Source organism: Ranitomeya variabilis, chromosome 1, assembly GCF_051348905.1.
Source record: "Ranitomeya variabilis isolate aRanVar5 chromosome 1, aRanVar5.hap1, whole genome shotgun sequence".
In the NCBI taxonomy this organism is placed as follows: domain Eukaryota; kingdom Metazoa; phylum Chordata; class Amphibia; order Anura; family Dendrobatidae; genus Ranitomeya; species Ranitomeya variabilis.
Window position 1 is genome coordinate 1,000,609,277 of NC_135232.1, and position 17,836 is coordinate 1,000,627,112.

The following is a 17,836-nucleotide window of genomic DNA, read 5'->3' on the forward strand; positions in this document are numbered from 1 at the left end:
TCCACCATGTCTTTTTTTATCTAATATTTTATATGCAAATTATCTCTTCAGCGAGGAACAGAATATGAACTCCAGTGCCATCTATTAGAAGTAGCAATCCTAAAAGTCAATATCCACCCTGTAACAAGCCTTACACTATGATTTGGTATAAAAGCCAAACCAGAATTTGAATTTGTAGACACCATGTTTCAGGATATTGCCCTTCGTTAGTACAAAGTGTGAAATCTGATATAACCAGGTGAGAAGCTAAGACTGGGATCTAAGGGATAAGGTTTCTCCTTGTGGAGAGTGACAAGCCAGGTCTGGCATGTCAGTATGAAGAGACGGCACGATCCGTGACGTTGCAGCGACGCTTGATTATTGCTCCAGCGTCGTAGACTGCGGTCACACTTTGCAATGCACGGCGCTGGAGCGATAATTTCATGACGTAGTTGCGATGTAGAAGTCATACGGGACATTGGGAATATCGTGCACACCTTTGTTACACGCTGCGATCATGCCGCCACAGCGGGACACTTGACGACGAAATAAAGTTTCAAACGATCTGCTACGACGTACGATTCTCAGCGGGGTCCCTGATCGCAGTAGCGTGTCAGACACAGCGATATCGTAACTATATCGCTGGAATGTCACGGATCGTGCCGTTGTAGCGACCAAAGTGCCACTGTGTGACAGTACCCTAAGAAGCCTCTACTTACATCAACACCCTCGGTATCTTCAGTATTAGATCAGATAGACATGGTGGACAACAGTGTGAGAAGCATCTTCTTATCTCAGCATATGTTATCTACAGGACTAGATGAGAAAGACAAGGTGGAAAGACAAGTGAGCTGCCTTTTGTTACCTCAGTACTCTTGGAATCTGTTATATTAGCTGAGAAATACAGGGTGGACAGTAGTGTGAACAGCCTCTTCTTGCCTCGCCACCCTGATATCTTTAGTTTAAAATCAGAGAGTCAGGATGGACTATATTGTGAGAAGCTTTTTCTTACATCAGAACCACTGATGTCTCAATTGATACATTAGAATATTCCCTGAAGCACTTATTAACATTCTAAGACAGGTGTAATGGAGTTCTCCAGTGTGACTGCAGATTTATGAATCCTCCCCAGTGCAAGTACTGCACTGTGGGAATTCAACAGTTTCTGACTCAAGACGGTAGGGTTGTATCTGTTATAGATACTCCAGTCCAGGGCCTGTCCAGTGGATGCTATCTTGCTCCACTCACTTGCAGTGAATGAGGTCATGCACTGTCCTGTAATGTAGCTACATGCCTTGCATGCTCCTTTGGGAAACTAAATATGCAAATTGTCAAAGGGTCGATATTGACTTACTGTATAAGATTGCTACTTCCAATAGGTGGCACTACAGTTTAAATCCTCTTCCCCTCTAAAGAGACTATTTGCATACTTAATTTCCCAGAGAAACATGCAATTAAGTCTCATAAACAGATCACAGTAATGGATCGTCTTGTTGCACAATCTATCAGGATTTTGTCCTAACACTTTAAGTTTCTGTGAGTGTAATAAGGCAGTGGCCATTTTAATTCTATAATGATTACCTCTCTAGATGAAGCAATTGTGATTTGCTAATTAAAACAATAGAAACATTTATAAAATTACATATCCTTTTGTTATTTTTTTTTTTTTTTCCCATAGAACTCCTTTAAAGATGGAGATTAAAGTGAATAGCGAGTTGGTGTACAGCGCTGCTAAATGCGTTATGCTTGTATAAAACAACTCAATTAAATAAAACATGCATGAACAATATGAAAGATAAGATATAAGTGATAGGCATAAAGGCCAGTATTCTAAAGCCGCCAGTTTAAATGGTTCTTGAATGAACTCTGCTTTTCCCTATAACTGTTTAGAGCATCACTATAACAATGTGAAGTCTTTTTAAAGGAATGTAATTTATCTAAGAAATACAATATGTTGCTATAATAAAAGTTATCACCAGCTATAACCATTTTGCAGTTAGGAAAACACTGATAAGTGAACTCTAATGAGTTTTTTTTTCTTTTATCAGGTCATCACATTTATTACACATAGTGCTGTACTTGACTTCATTTTTTACAGTCATTTGTTGAAGTTATGGGTATGTCGAAGTGGTGATGCTCACAGAGAAAGGCCTCAGCTTGTTCAATCACTTTAATTCAATGCAGCCGTTTTGCACATCAGAGATAATAGACAATTCATACATTCAGTAGAATAATACAGCCGTGACCTAGACGACAGCATTTGTACAGTTATTATATGACCAATAACTATTATTGGGGCATTTATTCCATTATTCTTTGTATCCTTTTGTCATTACAGTTCTTTTGTCACATTTCTCTTTAATGCATCTACATTTCACATGGTATATAAGTTTCCCCTAATGCACATATTGCTAAAAGAGCCAGATCTGTTATAGCAGAGGTCAGAACTAGTAAATGGTACCATTTTGCAAATTAATTAATTATTTAAGACAGCATGCAAACATCGAGGCCATTTACCTTTTTTTCCTCCTCTTATTTCAAGAGATTTAATGTTTTTTTTTTTTCTGTCAATATAGTACTATGAAGGCACTTGATTTGTGCAGGAAAAGTTGTACTTTTGAATGATACCATTAATTTTATCATGTGATGCACTACAAAGCTGTAAAAAATTCCAAGTGCTTTAAAACTGTAAAAAAAGTGCAATTTCCCAAAGTGTTTTTGTTTTTTTATTACCATGTTCACTATATGGTAATACTGACCTGGCAATTTGAATCTCCACGTACATATGAGTATGCAGATACCAAACATGTATAGAATTTTTTTATTTAAGTGATGAAAAAAATGTTGGAAATCCATTAAAAAAAAAAACTTTTCTGGTGTCGCCATGTTCCTAGATCTGTAACACTTTCAATTATCTGGATCTTGTGCTGTTTGAGGGCTTATATTTTGCGCCCTGAGCAGACTTTTTAGGCTGGAGTCACACTACCATAGAATACAGCAGAATGCTATGCGATAAAACATCATATAGCACTAGGCCCTGTGTTAATCTATGGGGCAGATCACATCTGCAATGATTTTTTCAAGCTGAATCAGACAAGTCTTGGCTCACTCATATCCATATAAGTCTATCGGTGCAGGTGACACAACACACAGCGCTCAGATATTATCCGACTGCGGTGCAATATACGCTGATGCCGGCAGTGGAGGAGATGGAGAAATTACTTTCTCTTCCTTCTTCGCAGCTGTGCTTCGGCTTGGAGCAAAGTAGCATGACACTAGACTCCATCTCACAGCAGAGCAGGAGCCGAGAGTTAGTAGTATATCACATCCGATGCTTTCATATCGGAGGCCACACGCTAATGTGACTCCAGCTTTACTGATAATAGATACTGTTAAGTGTCGAGTTCCCACTGCCAGGAGCGTAGCTATCAGGGGGGCAGAGGGGCCCATCGCCTCTTGCCCCGTGGTCTGAAGGGGCCCACTCGGAGCTACGTTACTGTAACTGTTTCAGCGTGTGCACATTGCGCCGATACAGTTACATTCTGCAGCAGAGCAGGGAGAATTTATTTATTTTTATGGGGTCTGCCTTATAATACAGAGTCTGCCTATGGGGGTCTACCTTATACTACAGAGTCTGCCTAAGGGGGCTTACTCATACTACAGAGTCTGCCTATGGGTGCTACCTTGTGCTATAGATTTTGCCTATGGGGGCTGCCTTTTTGTATAGAGTCTGCCTATGGGGCTACCTTATGCTATAGACTCTGCCTATGGGGGCTCCCTTATGCTATAGAGCAGGGGTGTCAAACTGCATTCCTCAAGGGCTGCAAACAGGTCATGTTTTCAGGATTTCCTTGTATTGCAAAGGTGATCATTTAATCACCTGCACAGAATGATTCCAGCACCTTGTGCAATGAGAAGGAAATCTTGAAAACACGCATGGTTTGAGGCCCTCGAGGAATGCAGTTTGACACCCCTGCTATAGAGTCTGCGTATGCAGGCTGCCTTTTGCTGTAGAGTCTGTGTATGGTGGCTGCGTTATGCTATAGAGTCTGCATATGGGGGCTGCCTTATGCTATAGAATCTGCGTATGGGGGCTGCCTTATGCTATAGAGTATGCCTATGAGGGTGCATTATACAATATAGATTAGGCCTATGGGAGTGAATTATACTATATGAAGGCCTATGAGGAGTGCATTATACTATATTGAGAACTATCTGGTGCATTATACGGAGGCTATCTAGGGGGCCATAATACAGTGTAGAGATTACAGTAAGGGGGTCATCTTACAGTGTTGGAGCCATCAAACAGTTTGGGGCTACTAAGGGGTCAGTATACTGTGTGGGTGGTGATATACAGTGAGGGGGCATTACACTGTGTATAAGAGAGCATCACACTGCATAGACGAGCTGTACAGGGGGAGACTCGGGACATTATTAAATGTAAAGTGGACACTTATTGTTATAGGGGATCTCAGGTTACTGTGACTATCAAAGGGGCACACACAGGGCATTATTACTTTCTAGGGGGCAAAATGTGGGCACTGTTTTCTAGGGCACCTGCACCCAGCATTACTATATTATAGAGGGGTGCTTTGGAATTTAGAGGGTACAGATAACCACACAGAAGGTGCAGTAATGGGGACATATACAGCAGCAGTGGCTCAGCATTGGGGTATTGGCAGGATGAGGAGTTTGTGCAGGTTGGGAATAGATGGTAATGGGGCCGGAAAATGCGAAGTGAAATGCGTCTTTGTTGTATTCTCTGCAGCCGAGTCGTGGCTGGAAGAAGTTGTCATGTCAGTCTGGGCCAGATGGAAAAGACAGGAAAATTGAACGATTCCATGAGAAAGGATTAGTGTTGAGCATTCCGATACCGCAAGTATCGGGTATCGGCCGATATTTGCTGTATCGGAATTCCGATACCGAGATCCGATACTTTTGTGATATCGGGAATCGGTATCGGGATCGATATTAATGTGTAAAATAAAGAATAAAAATAAAAAATATTGATATACTCACCTCTCCGATGCAGCCTGGACCTTACCGATGTAACCGGCAGCTTCCGTTCCTAAGAATGAGCCCTTGAAAGACCTTAGATGACATCGCGGCCTGTGATTGGTCGCGTGAGCGGTCACGTGAGTCAGTTTCCTCTCCTTCAGACCCTGGGAACCACAGGATACCTTCCGATACTTGGTGTCCCATTGACTTGTATTGGTATCGGGTATCGGTATCGGCGATATCCGATACTTTTCGGGTATCGGCCGATACTATCCGATACCGATACTTTCAAGTATCGGACGGTATCACTCAACACTAGAAAGGATGTCAGCAGTAAGTCATTATCTGTAACTGGGCTGTAATCTCTTATATGTTCTGTAGGACTGGTATCTACTACTGAACATATGGCGGTAATATCCATGTTGGAATTGTATGGAGATTATTTTCAGCAACAGCACGGTCATCTGCTGAGGTCCTTCTCCACTATTAGGATGCGTCACTGAGTTGTAATCAAGGTTACCTGGTTAGGGGCCCACTCAGAAGCTTCGCCCCCACTGTATCAAAAGCTTAGCTACACCTCTGCCCACTGCTGCACAGGGGGAATCTCGAGCCATACCCTATGCGGTCTCCCATTCTTCTCAAGCCACAGAGGAGCCTGCTCAGCAGAGACATCAGTCCCAGCGTCTTGCTAAAGCTGATGATGAGCATCTGGTTACTGCTGCCATCCCAGGTTCAGCTATTGTAACCAGCATTAATTAGCGGCGAGCAGACGTTCCAGGGATTAAGTCCTGCTTTTTTTCAACTGAGCATGCCTGTGGGACAACCTCTCATTGGAGGTTGGGGGTCACATGCTCAGGTCCTGAAGCGGTCCTAATTGGACCATGGGGAAAGTCCCAGAAGGACGCAGCTATAAAAGCTTTGCATGGCCGCTCGGCCATGCGCTAGTAAAAACCTAGAATCGTGGATGTGTGTATGCAATCAGATGAAAGCTCCTAAATGATCCCCTTCCCTAACGTTGTTGACTGAGTGTCGGTGATTGGAGCTAACCAGAACCAGATTGTGCAATCCAGCACAAGGCATGACAGTACTGCCCCTACAGCAGCGTCAATCAGAGCGGCACATAGTTCGTTTTCCTGAACCAAGCTTAGAGTGGTTAGTGGTGTCCACCAGAGCGGCACTGTGCGCACATAGTGCAGTAAATCTTTAGTTAGTTTTTGCCTGGCACCACAGTTGCGGCGCCGAACGCTAGTGGGTCTAGAGGGACTCTAACCCCGAGTCCTTGGGACAGAGTCCTGTGACCAAAACACTAGCGTTCTCTCTGCGGTATTGCGGCTCTGTGATGCCACAGGGTTCACCTTCTACATACCAGGTGAAATTAACCCACATGTGTTTGTGTTATACCGCCATATACTGTCCATCATTACTAAGCAGCAGGTGTCATCTCTGCACGGTGAACCCCGGGCTGCGAATGCACATTATATCCTCTTTAATTTTATTTGTGCCTTCCTCCAGCCCTCACATTATACTAGCATCAAAGTCTGGCTAGTAATGGTGGAAGAACAGCGACTGCAGCGGTACATCCAACAGCTGGAGAGCAGTTTGGTGGCTCTCAAATGCACAACCTCAGCCGTGGATTTTACTGCAGTAGCTGTTCAGGCTGCTAGCATGGCTGCAGCTAGTTTTTCCACTGCCTCCCCTGTTCCAACCTTATCCCGCCTCTCTCTGCCAGATAAGATTTGTGGTGATAGCGCGTTATGTAGGACATTTGTGAACCAGTGTGCTATATACCTTGAGCTCCTGGCTGCACGTTTCCCCTCAGAGTGGGCCAGGTGGGATTCATTATATCCCTCCTGTCGGACAGGGCATTGGAGTGGGCCACGACACTGTGTGAGCGCAATGATCATGTGGTTCAGAGTGCTCCGCGGTTCCTGAGCACTCTGAAACAGGTCTTTTTGGGACCTCGATTCACCTATGATATGGCCCTCCAACTGCTGGCACTGACAGGACTCATCCATGGTCAGCTATTTTGCCATCCACTTCCGGACTTTAGCATCTGAGCTGGAGTGGCCGGACAAAGTCCTTATCCCTGTATTTTGGAGAGGACTGGCTGACCATGTGAAGGACGCTTTGGCCACTAGGGAGATTCCCACCACACTGGAGGAGCTAAAAGCGGTGTCAACTCGCATCGACCTTCATTTTAACGAGCGAAGGTTGGAGCGAGCCCAGTGTAGGCAGAGGCTTCGGCTGGCTCCAACCATCGCCAAACCTCTGGAATCTCCGGTCCAGGCGTCCGAGCCACATGAGGCCATGGAGGTGACACGAGCTGGATCTAAGTCCCAGACCGCTCGTGCACTCAAGGTCTGTCATGTCTGCCGGCAGTCAGGACATCTTGCCTCCAGATTTTCTCAGCAGTCAGGAAAACACCCCCGTTTAGTGACCGTAGGAGGTGGTTCACTAGACACAGCGGCGTTTTCCTCCAAACTGTCCTTAAAGGGCACAATTATCATTGGCCCCGCCACTCATACGGTAGAGCGTGGATTCTGGGGCAGAGGACAACTCTATTTCTTCTGCCTTCGCTCAAGGGCACACAATTCCTCTGGTGATGCTCATGACCGTACGAGTGGTAAATGGGTTGACACTACCCTCACAGATAACTCATCAGATCATCCCATTTACTCTATCCATGTCTCCTTCCCATCAGGAGATCATCTCCCTACTAGTCATTCTGAGGGAATTGATGAGGTCCTCTTAGAGATTATATGGCTATAGAGTTGTCCTCAGGGAAAATTCTGGCATGGAGTTAATCTTGTGAGGGTAGATGCCAGAGGGAGTGCGTTCAGGTTGCTACCCACAGATCTTTCCGCTCTCCCCAAACACTATTGGCCCTATGCGGATGTGTTCTCCAAGAAGGCTGCGGAGACCCTTCTGCCTCACCACCCCTATGACTGCCCTATTGACCTCTTGCCTGGTGCCTAGCCTCCCTGGGGTCGAGTCTATCCACTGTTGTGAATTTGCTTTTTGCTCCCTCTAGTGGTTACTAGTTTTTTGACTCTGGTTTTTCTGTCATTCCTTTTATCCGCACCTGGGTTGTTAGTTAGGGGTGTTGCTATATAAGCTCCCTGGACCTTCAGTTCAATGCCTGGCAACGTAGTTATCAGAGCTAGTCTGCTGTGCTCTTGTCTACTGATCCTGGTTCCAGTTATATCAGCTAAGTCTGCCTTTTGCTTTTTGCTATTTGTTTTGGTTTTGTATTTTTGTCCAGCTTGTTCCTAATCTATATCCTGACCTTTGCTGGAAGCTCTAGGGGGGCTGGTGTTCTCCCCCCGGACCGTTAGACGGTTCGGGGGTTCTTGAATTTCCAGTGTGGATTTTGATAGGGTTTTTGTTGACCATATAAGTTACCTTTCTTTATTCTGCTATCAGTAAGCGGGCCTCTCTGTGCTAAACCTGGTTCATTTCTGTGTTTGTCATTTCCTCTTACCTCACCGTCATTATTTGTGGGGGGCTTCTATCCAGCTTTGGGGTCCCCTTCTCTGGAGGCAAGAAAGGTCTTTGTTTTCCTCTACTAGGGGTAGCTAGATTCTCCGGCTGGCGCGTGTCATCTAGAATCAACGTAGGAATGATCCCCGGCTACTTCTAGTGTTGGCGTTAGGAGTAGATATATGGTCAACCCAGTTACCACTGCCCTATGAGCTGGATTTTTGTATTCTGCAGACTTCCACGTTCCTCTGAGACCCTCGCCATTGGGGTCATAACAGTTTGCCAGGCCTGTATTAAATGTTTAATGCATTGCAGAAGAGGGATTATAAGAAAGAAGATTCTGAGTTTTTTTTTTTTTTTTTTTCTTCTTCCCCTTTACCTCAGAGTGGCTATGCTTGCTGCAGACATGAATGTCCAGACCTTGATTACAAGTGTGGACCAGCTGGCTACTCGTGTGCAGGGCATACAAGACTATGTTATCAGAAATCCTAGGTCAGAACCTAAAATACCGATTCCTGAACTGTTTTCCGGAGACAGGTTTAAGTTTAGGAATTTCGTGAATAATTGTAAATTGTTTTTGTCCCTGAGACCCTGTTCATCTGGAGATTCTGCTCAGCAAGTAAAAATTGTTATTTCGTTCTTACGGGGCGACCCTCAGGATTGGGCTTTTTCGCTGGCGCCAGGAGATCCGGCATTGGCTGATCTTGATGCGTTTTTTCTGGCGCTCGGTTTACTTTATGAGGAACCCAATCTTGAGATTCAGGCAGAAAAGGCCTTGCTGGCTATGTCTCAGGGGCAGGACGAGGCTGAAGTGTATTGCCAAAAATTTCGGAAATGGTCCGTGCTGACACATTGGAACGAGTGTGCACTGGCCGCTAATTTTAGAAATGGCCTTTCTGAAGCCATTAAGAATGTTATGGTGGGTTTTCCCATTCCCACAGGTCTGAATGATACTATGGCACTGGCTATTCAAATTGACCGGCGGTTGCGGGAGCGCAAAACCGCAAATTCCCTCATGGTGTTGTCTGAACAGACACCTGATTTAATGCAATGTGATAGAATCCTGACTAGAAATGAGCGGAAAATTCATAGACGCCAGAATGGCTTGTGCTACTACTGTGGTGATTCTACACATGTTATCTCAGCATGCTCTAAACGTATAGCTAAGGTTGTTAGTCCTGTCACCGTTGGTAATTTGCAACCTAAATTTATTCTGTCTGTAACTTTGATTTGCTCACTGTCATCTTATCCTGTCATGGCGTTTGTAGATTCAGGTGCTGCCCTGAGTCTCATGGATCTCTCATTTGCTAAGCGCTGTGGTTTTACTCTTGAACCATTAGAAAATCCTATTCCTCTTAGGGGTATTGATGCTACACCATTGGCAGCAAATAAACCGCAGTATTGGACACAGGTTACCATGTGCATGACTCCTGAACACCGCGAGGTGATACGTTTCCTGGTTTTACATAAAATGCATGATTTGGTTGTTTTAGGGCTGCCATGGTTACAGACCCATAATCCAGTCCTGGACTGGAAGGCTATGTCAGTCTCAAGTTGGGGCTGTCGTGGTATTCATGGGGATTCCCTGCCTGTGTCTATTGCTTCTTCTACGCCTTCGGAAGTTCCAGAGTATTTGTCTGATTATCAGGATGTCTTCAGTGAGTCTGAGTCCAGTGCACTGCCTCCTCATAGGGACTGTGACTGTGCTATAGATTTGATCCCGGGCAGTAAGTTTCCTAAGGGAAGACTGTTTAATCTGTCGGTACCTGAACATACCGCTATGCGTTCATATATCAAGGAGTCTCTGGAGAAGGGACATATTCGTCCGTCTTCTTCCCCTCTTGGTGCGGGATTCTTTTTTGTGGCAAAAAAGGACGGATCTTTGAGACCTTGTATTGATTATCGGCTTTTGAATAAGATCACTGTCAAATTTCAGTATCCTTTGCCGCTGTTGTCTGACTTGTTTGCCCGGATTAAGGGTGCCAAGTGGTTCACCAAGATAGACCTTCGTGGTGCGTACAACCTTGTGCGCATTAAGCAAGGTGATGAATGGAAAACCGCATTCAATACGCCCGAAGGTCATTTTGAGTACTTAGTGATGCCTTTTGGGCTCTCCAATGCGCCTTCAGTTTTTCAGTCCTTTATGCATGACATTTTCCGGAAGTATCTGGATAAATTTTTGATTGTTTATCTGGATGATATTTTGGTTTTTTCTGATAATTGGGATTCGCATGTGGAGCAGGTCAGGTTGGTCTTTAAAATTTTGCGTGAAAATTCTTTGTTTGTCAAGGGCTCAAAGTGTCTCTTTGGTGTACAGAAGGTTCCCTTTTTGGGGTTCATTTTTTCCCCTTCTGCTGTGGAGATGGACCCAGTCAAGGTCCGAGCTATTCTTGATTGGACTCAGCCCTCGTCAGTTAAGAGTCTTCAGAAGTTCTTGGGCTTCGCTAACTTCTACCGTCGTTTTATCGCTAATTTTTCTAGCATTGTGAAACCTTTGACGGATATGACCAAGAAGGGCTCCGATGTAGCTAACTGGGCTCCTGCTGCCGTGGAGGCTTTCCAGGAGTTGAAACGCCGGTTTACTTCGGCGCCTGTTTTGTGCCAGCCTGACGTCTCACTTCCCTTTCAGGTTGAGGTGGATGCTTCGGAAATTGGGGCAGGGGCCGTTTTGTCGCAGAGAGGCCCTGGTTGCTCTGTTATGAAACCTTGTGCCTTTTTCTCTAGGAAGTTTTCGCCTGCCGAGCGAAATTATGATGTGGGCAATCGGGAGTTGTTGGCCATGAAATGGGCATTTGAGGAGTGGCGTCATTGGCTCGAGGGTGCTAAGCATCGTGTGGTGGTCTTGACTGATCACAAAAATCTGATGTATCTCGAGTCTGCTAAACGCCTTAATCCGAGACAGGCCCGCTGGTCATTGTTTTTCTCCCGCTTTGATTTTGTTGTCTCGTATTTACCAGGTTCAAAGAATGTGAAGGCCGATGCTCTTTCCAGGAGCTTTGTGCCTGATGCTCCTGGAGTCACTGATCCTGTTGGTATTCTTAAAGATGGAGTTATCTTGTCAGCTATTTCTCCGGATCTGCGACGTGTGTTGCAGAGATTTCAGGCTGATAGGCCTGAGTCTTGTCCACCAGACAGACTGTTTGTCCCGGATAAGTGGACCAGCAGAGTCATTTCCGAGGTTCATTCCTCGGTGTTGGCAGGTCACCCGGGAATTTTTGGCACCAGAGATCTGGTGGCCAGGTCCTTTTGGTGGCCTTCCTTGTCAAGGGATGTGCGGTCATTTGTGCAGTCCTGTGGGACTTGTGCTCGAGCTAAGCCTTGCTGTTCTCGTGCCAGCGGTTTGCTCTTGCCCTTGCCTGTCCCGAAGAGACCTTGGACACATATCTCCATGGATTTCATTTCTGATCTTCCGCTATCTCAGGGCATGTCCGTTATCTGGGTGATATGTGATCGCTTCTCCAAGATGGTCCATTTGGTTCCTTTGCCTAAGCTGCCTTCCTCTTCCGATCTGGTTCCTGTGTTTTTCCAGAACGTGGTTCGTTTGCACGGCATCCCTGAGAATATTGTGTCAGACAGAGGATCCCAGTTCGTTTCCAGGTTCTGGCGATCCTTTTGTAGTAGGATGGGCATTGATTTGTCGTTTTCGTCTGCTTTCCATCCTCAGACTAATGGACAGACGGAGCGAACCAATCAGACTTTGGAGGCTTATTTGAGGTGTTTTGTCTCTGCTGATCAGGACGATTGGGTGACATTCTTGCCATTGGCTGAGTTTGCCCTTAATAATCGGGCTAGTTCCGCCACCTTGGTTTCGCCTTTTTTCTGCAACTCTGGTTTCCATCCTCGCTTTTCTTCGGGTCATGTGGAGCCTTCTGACTGTCCTGGGGTGGATTCTGTGGTGGATAGGTTGCAGCAGATCTGGAATCATGTGGTGGACAACTTGAAGTTGTCACAGGAGAAGGCTCAGCGCTTTGCCAACCGCCGTCGCGGTGTGGGTCCCCGACTACGCGTTGGGGATTTGGTATGGCTTTCTTCCCGCTTTGTTCCTATGAAGGTCTCCTCTCCCAAATTTAAACCTCGTTTTATTGGGCCTTACAAGATATTGGAAATCCTTAATCCTGTATCTTTTCGTCTGGATCTTCCTGTGTCGTTTGCTATTCACAATGTATTTCATAGGTCCTTGTTGCGGCGGTACATTGTGCCTGTAGTTCCTTCTGCTGAGCCTCCTGCTCCGGTGTTGGTTGAGGGCGAGTTGGAGTACGTGGTGGAGAAGATCTTGGATTCTCGCCTCTCCAGGCGGAGGCTTCAGTACCTGGTCAAGTGGAAGGGCTATGGTCAGGAGGATAATTCCTGGGTGGTCGCCTCTGATGTTCATGCGGCCGATTTAGTTCGTGCCTTTCATGCCGCTCATCCTGATCGCCCTGGTGGTCGTGGTGAGGGTTCGGTGACCCCTCACTAAGGGGGGGGTACTGTTGTGAATTTGCTTTTTGCTCCCTCTAGTGGTTACTAGTTTTTTGACTCTGGTTTTTCTGTCATTCCTTTTATCCGCACCTGGGTCGTTAGTTAGGGGTGTTGCTATATAAGCTCCCTGGACCTTCAGTTCAATGCCTGGCAACGTAGTTATCAGAGCTAGTCTGCTGTGCTCTTGTCTACTGATCCTGGTTCCAGTTATATCAGCTAAGTCTGCCTTTTGCTTTTTGCTATTTGTTTTGGTTTTGTATTTTTGTCCAGCTTGTTCCTAATCTATATCCTGACCTTTGCTGGAAGCTCTAGGGGGGCTGGTGTTCTCCCCCCGGACCGTTAGACGGTTCGGGGGTTCTTGAATTTCCAGTGTGGATTTTGATAGGGTTTTTGTTGACCATATAAGTTACCTTTCTTTATTCTGCTATCAGTAAGCGGGCCTCTCTGTGCTAAACCTGGTTCATTTCTGTGTTTGTCATTTCCTCTTACCTCACCGTCATTATTTGTGGGGGGCTTCTATCCAGCTTTGGGGTCCCCTTCTCTGGAGGCAAGAAAGGTCTTTGTTTTCCTCTACTAGGGGTAGCTAGATTCTCCGGCTGGCGCGTGTCATCTAGAATCAACGTAGGAATGATCCCCGGCTACTTCTAGTGTTGGCGTTAGGAGTAGATATATGGTCAACCCAGTTACCACTGCCCTATGAGCTGGATTTTTGTATTCTGCAGACTTCCACGTACCTCTGAGACCCTCGCCATTGGGGTCATAACAATCCACTAACTGTATCAGAGATGGAGGCAATGACTCAGCACATCCAGGAGAATCTGGCAAGAGGATTCATTAGGAAGTCAGTGTCACCTGCAGGGGTGGGGTTCTTGTTCAGAAGAAGAACAGAGAACTACGTCCATGCATAGATTAAAGGGGGTTTTAACTCCATCATCGTTAAGAACAAGTACTGTCTGCCCCTGATATCTGAGATATGTGATTGGTTGTGGGGAGCGAGGGTTTTTACTAAACTTGATCTGTGGGGTGCTTACAACCTGATTCGTATCCGTGAGGGGTACGAATGGAAGATGACACTTAACACCAGGGACTCCCATTTTACATCACCCCGATGTAGATAAATTATTTATAATGGAGGTGGATGCCTCATCTGTCGGTGCTGGAGAATGCTCAAGGTCGGAAGCATCCTTGCTTCTTTTTCTCCAAGACCTTCACACCGGAGGAGAGGAATTATTCCATCGGGGACAGGGAGTTGCTAGCTATGAAGTTGGCCTTCTCAGAGTGGAGAAACATCCTGGAGGGGGCTTGTTTTCCCTTCCAAGCCTACACCGACCACAAGAATTTGGTGTACCTACAGACTGCCCAGCAGCTACATTCTCGCCAGGCTAGATGGTCCCTGTTCTTCACCCAGTTCCATTTCGCCCTCCATTTCCTCTCTGGGAAGAAGAACATTCATGTCCATGCTCTCTCCTGCTCCATAATGTTCTCAGAGGAGGAGGAGCCTCGGTTAATTGTCCCTTCTGAAAGCATGAGGACCGTAGCCCCAGTTTTGCTACAGTCTGTGCCACCGGGCAAGAATTTTGCGCCACCTAATTTGCGACCAGAGGTTCTCCCTTGGGCTCGCTCGTCCAGGGTGGGTGGACATTTTGGGACCAAGAGGACATCTGAGCTTCTGGTGAGGACGTACTGGTGGCCGCATATGGCCCATGATGTCAGAGACTATATTCAGGCATGTGTCTCCTGCGCCAAGAATAGGTCTTCTCGACAACGACCTCCTGGGCTACTTTACCCCTGCCGGTGGCAGACAGGCCCTGGGAAATGGTCGGGATGGACATTGTGGTGGGCTTACCCAAGTCCAATAGCTGCACAGTCATCTGGGTAGTCACCGACCATTTTTCCAAAATAATGCACCTGGTGCCTCTCCCAGTGGTACCTTCTGCATGGGTCTTGGTGGCATTGTTCATTAAGCACGTTTTTCGCCTACATGGTATGCCTGACAAAATTGGCAGTGACCAAGGTCCCCAGTTTGCGTCTTGTTTCTGAAAACAGCTTTGTCACCTGCTCAGCATTGAGTTGAATCTCTCTTCAGCTTACCATCCTGAGATGAATGGGTTGGTGGAGAAGGCCCACCAGACCCTGGTCGCGTATCTGCAACATTTTGTTTCGACCAGGCAGGATGACTGGGCATCCTTTCTACTGTGGGCGGAGTTTGTGCTGAACAACGCATTGGAGGCATGTGACATGTTATGACCCCAATGGCAGAGGGTCTCAGAAGTAACTACCAAGTCTGCAAACACAAAAAACCAGCTCATAGGGCAGTGGTAACTGGGCTGACCGTATAGCTAATCCTAGCACCACAAATAGCAGCAGCCGGGGAACGTGCCTACGTTGGTTCTAGACGTCTCGCGCCAGCCGGAGAACTAACTAACCCTAGAAGGGAAAAGATAGACCTTTCTTGCCTCCAGAGAAAAGACCCCAAAAGTTGGATACAAGCCCCCAACAAATAATAACGGTGAGGTAAGAAGAAAAGACAAACGTAAGAATGAACTAGGTATTTAGCAAAGAGAGGCCCACTGACTAATAGCAGAATATAGTAAGATGACTTATACGGTCAGCAAAAACCCTATCAAAATATCCACGCTGGATATTCAAGAACCCCCGAACCGTCTAACGGCCCGGGGGGAGAATCCCAGCCCCCTAGAGCTTCCAGCAAAATCAGGAATCACATTTAGTACAAGCTGGACAAAAAAATAAGAGCAATGCAAATAACCAAAAAAACAAGGAAGCAGGACTTAGCTTAATTTTGCAAGAACCAGGACCAGCAGACAGGAGCAAACAGAAAGGAACTGATTACAACGATGCCAGGCACCAGACTGAGAATTCAGGAAGTTTATATAGCAACACCCCTAAACTAACGACCCAGGTGGGTGCCAAACTGAGGAAAGGCAATCCCAGAGTCATCTCACTAGTGACCACAAGAGGGAGCCAAAAAAGTCTAATTCACAACAGTGACATTTGGGATGGCACACAGGATGCCATCCGGGTATCCAAGTAGAGAATGAGGGTTTCTGCTGATGCACACCAGCACCCCGCTCTGACCTTTGCTCCTGGTGACTTAGTGTGGCTCTCCGCCCATAATATCAGGCTGCGAGTTGAGTCCACTAAGTTTGCGCCTAGTTACATAGGTCCCTTCAAGCTCCTGGAACAAGTTAACCCTGGGGTCTATCGTCTGGCCCTTCCTCCATGCCTAGGTATCACCGAGACCTTCCATGTGCCATGATATCAGGCTTGTCTATGGACGATTATGAGGTGAAAGCTATTGTTGGGTGCAAGGTGGTGTATGGCAAAAAATACTATCTCGTGAACTGGAAGGGTCATGGCCCAGAGGACAGGACCTGGGAACCTGCTGAGCCAATTCGGGCTCCTCTGCTCATCGCAGCTTTTGAACATAGCGGAGTCCAAGGTGGGCCCTAAGAGGGGGGATAATGTTAGGTGTCTAGTTCCCACTGCTGCACAGGGGGAATCTTGAACCATGTCCTCTGCAGTCTACTATTCTTCCCCAGCAGCAGAGGAGCCTGCTCAGCAGAGATGTTGGTCCCAGCATCTTGCTAAAGCTGATGCTGAGCATCTGGTTACTGCTGCCGTTCCAGGTTCAGCTATTGTAACCAGCATTAGTCAGCAGTGAGCAGATGCTCCAGGGACTAAATCCTGCTTTTTGTCATCTGAACATGCCCGTGGGATGAATTCTCATTGGAGGTTGAGGGTCACAAGCTCAGATCCTGAAGCGGTCCTGATTGGACCACGGTAAAGGTCCGGGAAAGTGGCTGCTATAAAAGGTTTGCATGGACGCTCTGCCATGTGCTAGTATAAATCCAGAATCGTGGATGTGTGGATGCAATCTAATGAAAGATACTAAATGATCCCCTTCCCTAGCGTTGTTGACTGAGTGTGGGTGATTGGAGCTTACTAGCGTCAGAATGTGCCATTCAGCACAAGACACAACAGTACTGAGTCTACAGCAGTGTCCATCAGAGCAGCGCCATGCGCACATAGTGTGTTTTCCAGACCCAAGCTTAGGAGGGTTGTGGCGTCCGCCAGAGCGGTGCTGTACGCACATATTGTGCTAAATTTTTAGTTAGTTTTTCCCTGGCACTGCAGTTGCGGCGCCGAACGCTAATGGGTCTAGAGGGACTCTAACCCCATGTCCTTGGGGCAGAGTCCTGTGACCAAAACACTAGCGTTCACTCTGCAGCATTGCAGCCCTGCAGCATGATACATGCTGGTTGAAGTTAACCTGCATGTGTGTATGATATACCGCCATATACTGTCCATCATTAGTAAGCAGCAGGTGTCATCTCTGCATGGTGGATCCCGGGCTGTGAATGCACCTTTTATTCTCTTTAATTTTATTTGGAGCGTTCCGCCAGCCCTAAAAAATACATTGTTTTGATTTCCTCTTACTGCATTCTATTGCAATGTTGCAGCAGCCCAAAATAAGTAATTCTGGCCTTTTGATTTTTTTCTCTTTACTCTGTTTTGAGTGATCATTTTTTTAATATTTTGATATATCAGAAGTTTACCAACTCGTCCAATGCCCTAGTTCTTTGGCAACGGGGATAATGGTATTTGGGGTTGATGTAAGCTGTGTGTCCGAAAACACAGCTGACATCAAGCCCTGGCTTTAGTAATGGAGAGGTGTCTATTAGACACCCTCACTAATAACCCAGTAATAAAAATGAAACACACAGAAATATACTTTATTGAAATAAACACTCCCCTACACTTTCCCAGGTTCACCACTTTATTAAAAAAGTAAAAAAAAATCCACACAGGTCCGACGCAGTCCACCAAATCCAATGTAGTCCAGCGAATCCAATGTAGTCCAGTGGATCCACCATACATAGCCTTTGCTCCTCGTTCTGAT

The 17,836-nt window shown here is 46.2% G+C and overlaps 1 protein-coding gene across 1 annotated transcript in view; it reads left to right on the forward strand.

Annotated features, from left to right (window-relative positions):
* Positions 1 to 17,836, forward strand: part of GALNTL6 (polypeptide N-acetylgalactosaminyltransferase like 6) — a 2,887,171-nt gene that overhangs the window by 179,513 nt on the left and 2,689,822 nt on the right. The gene's annotated exons all lie outside the window — the stretch shown is intronic.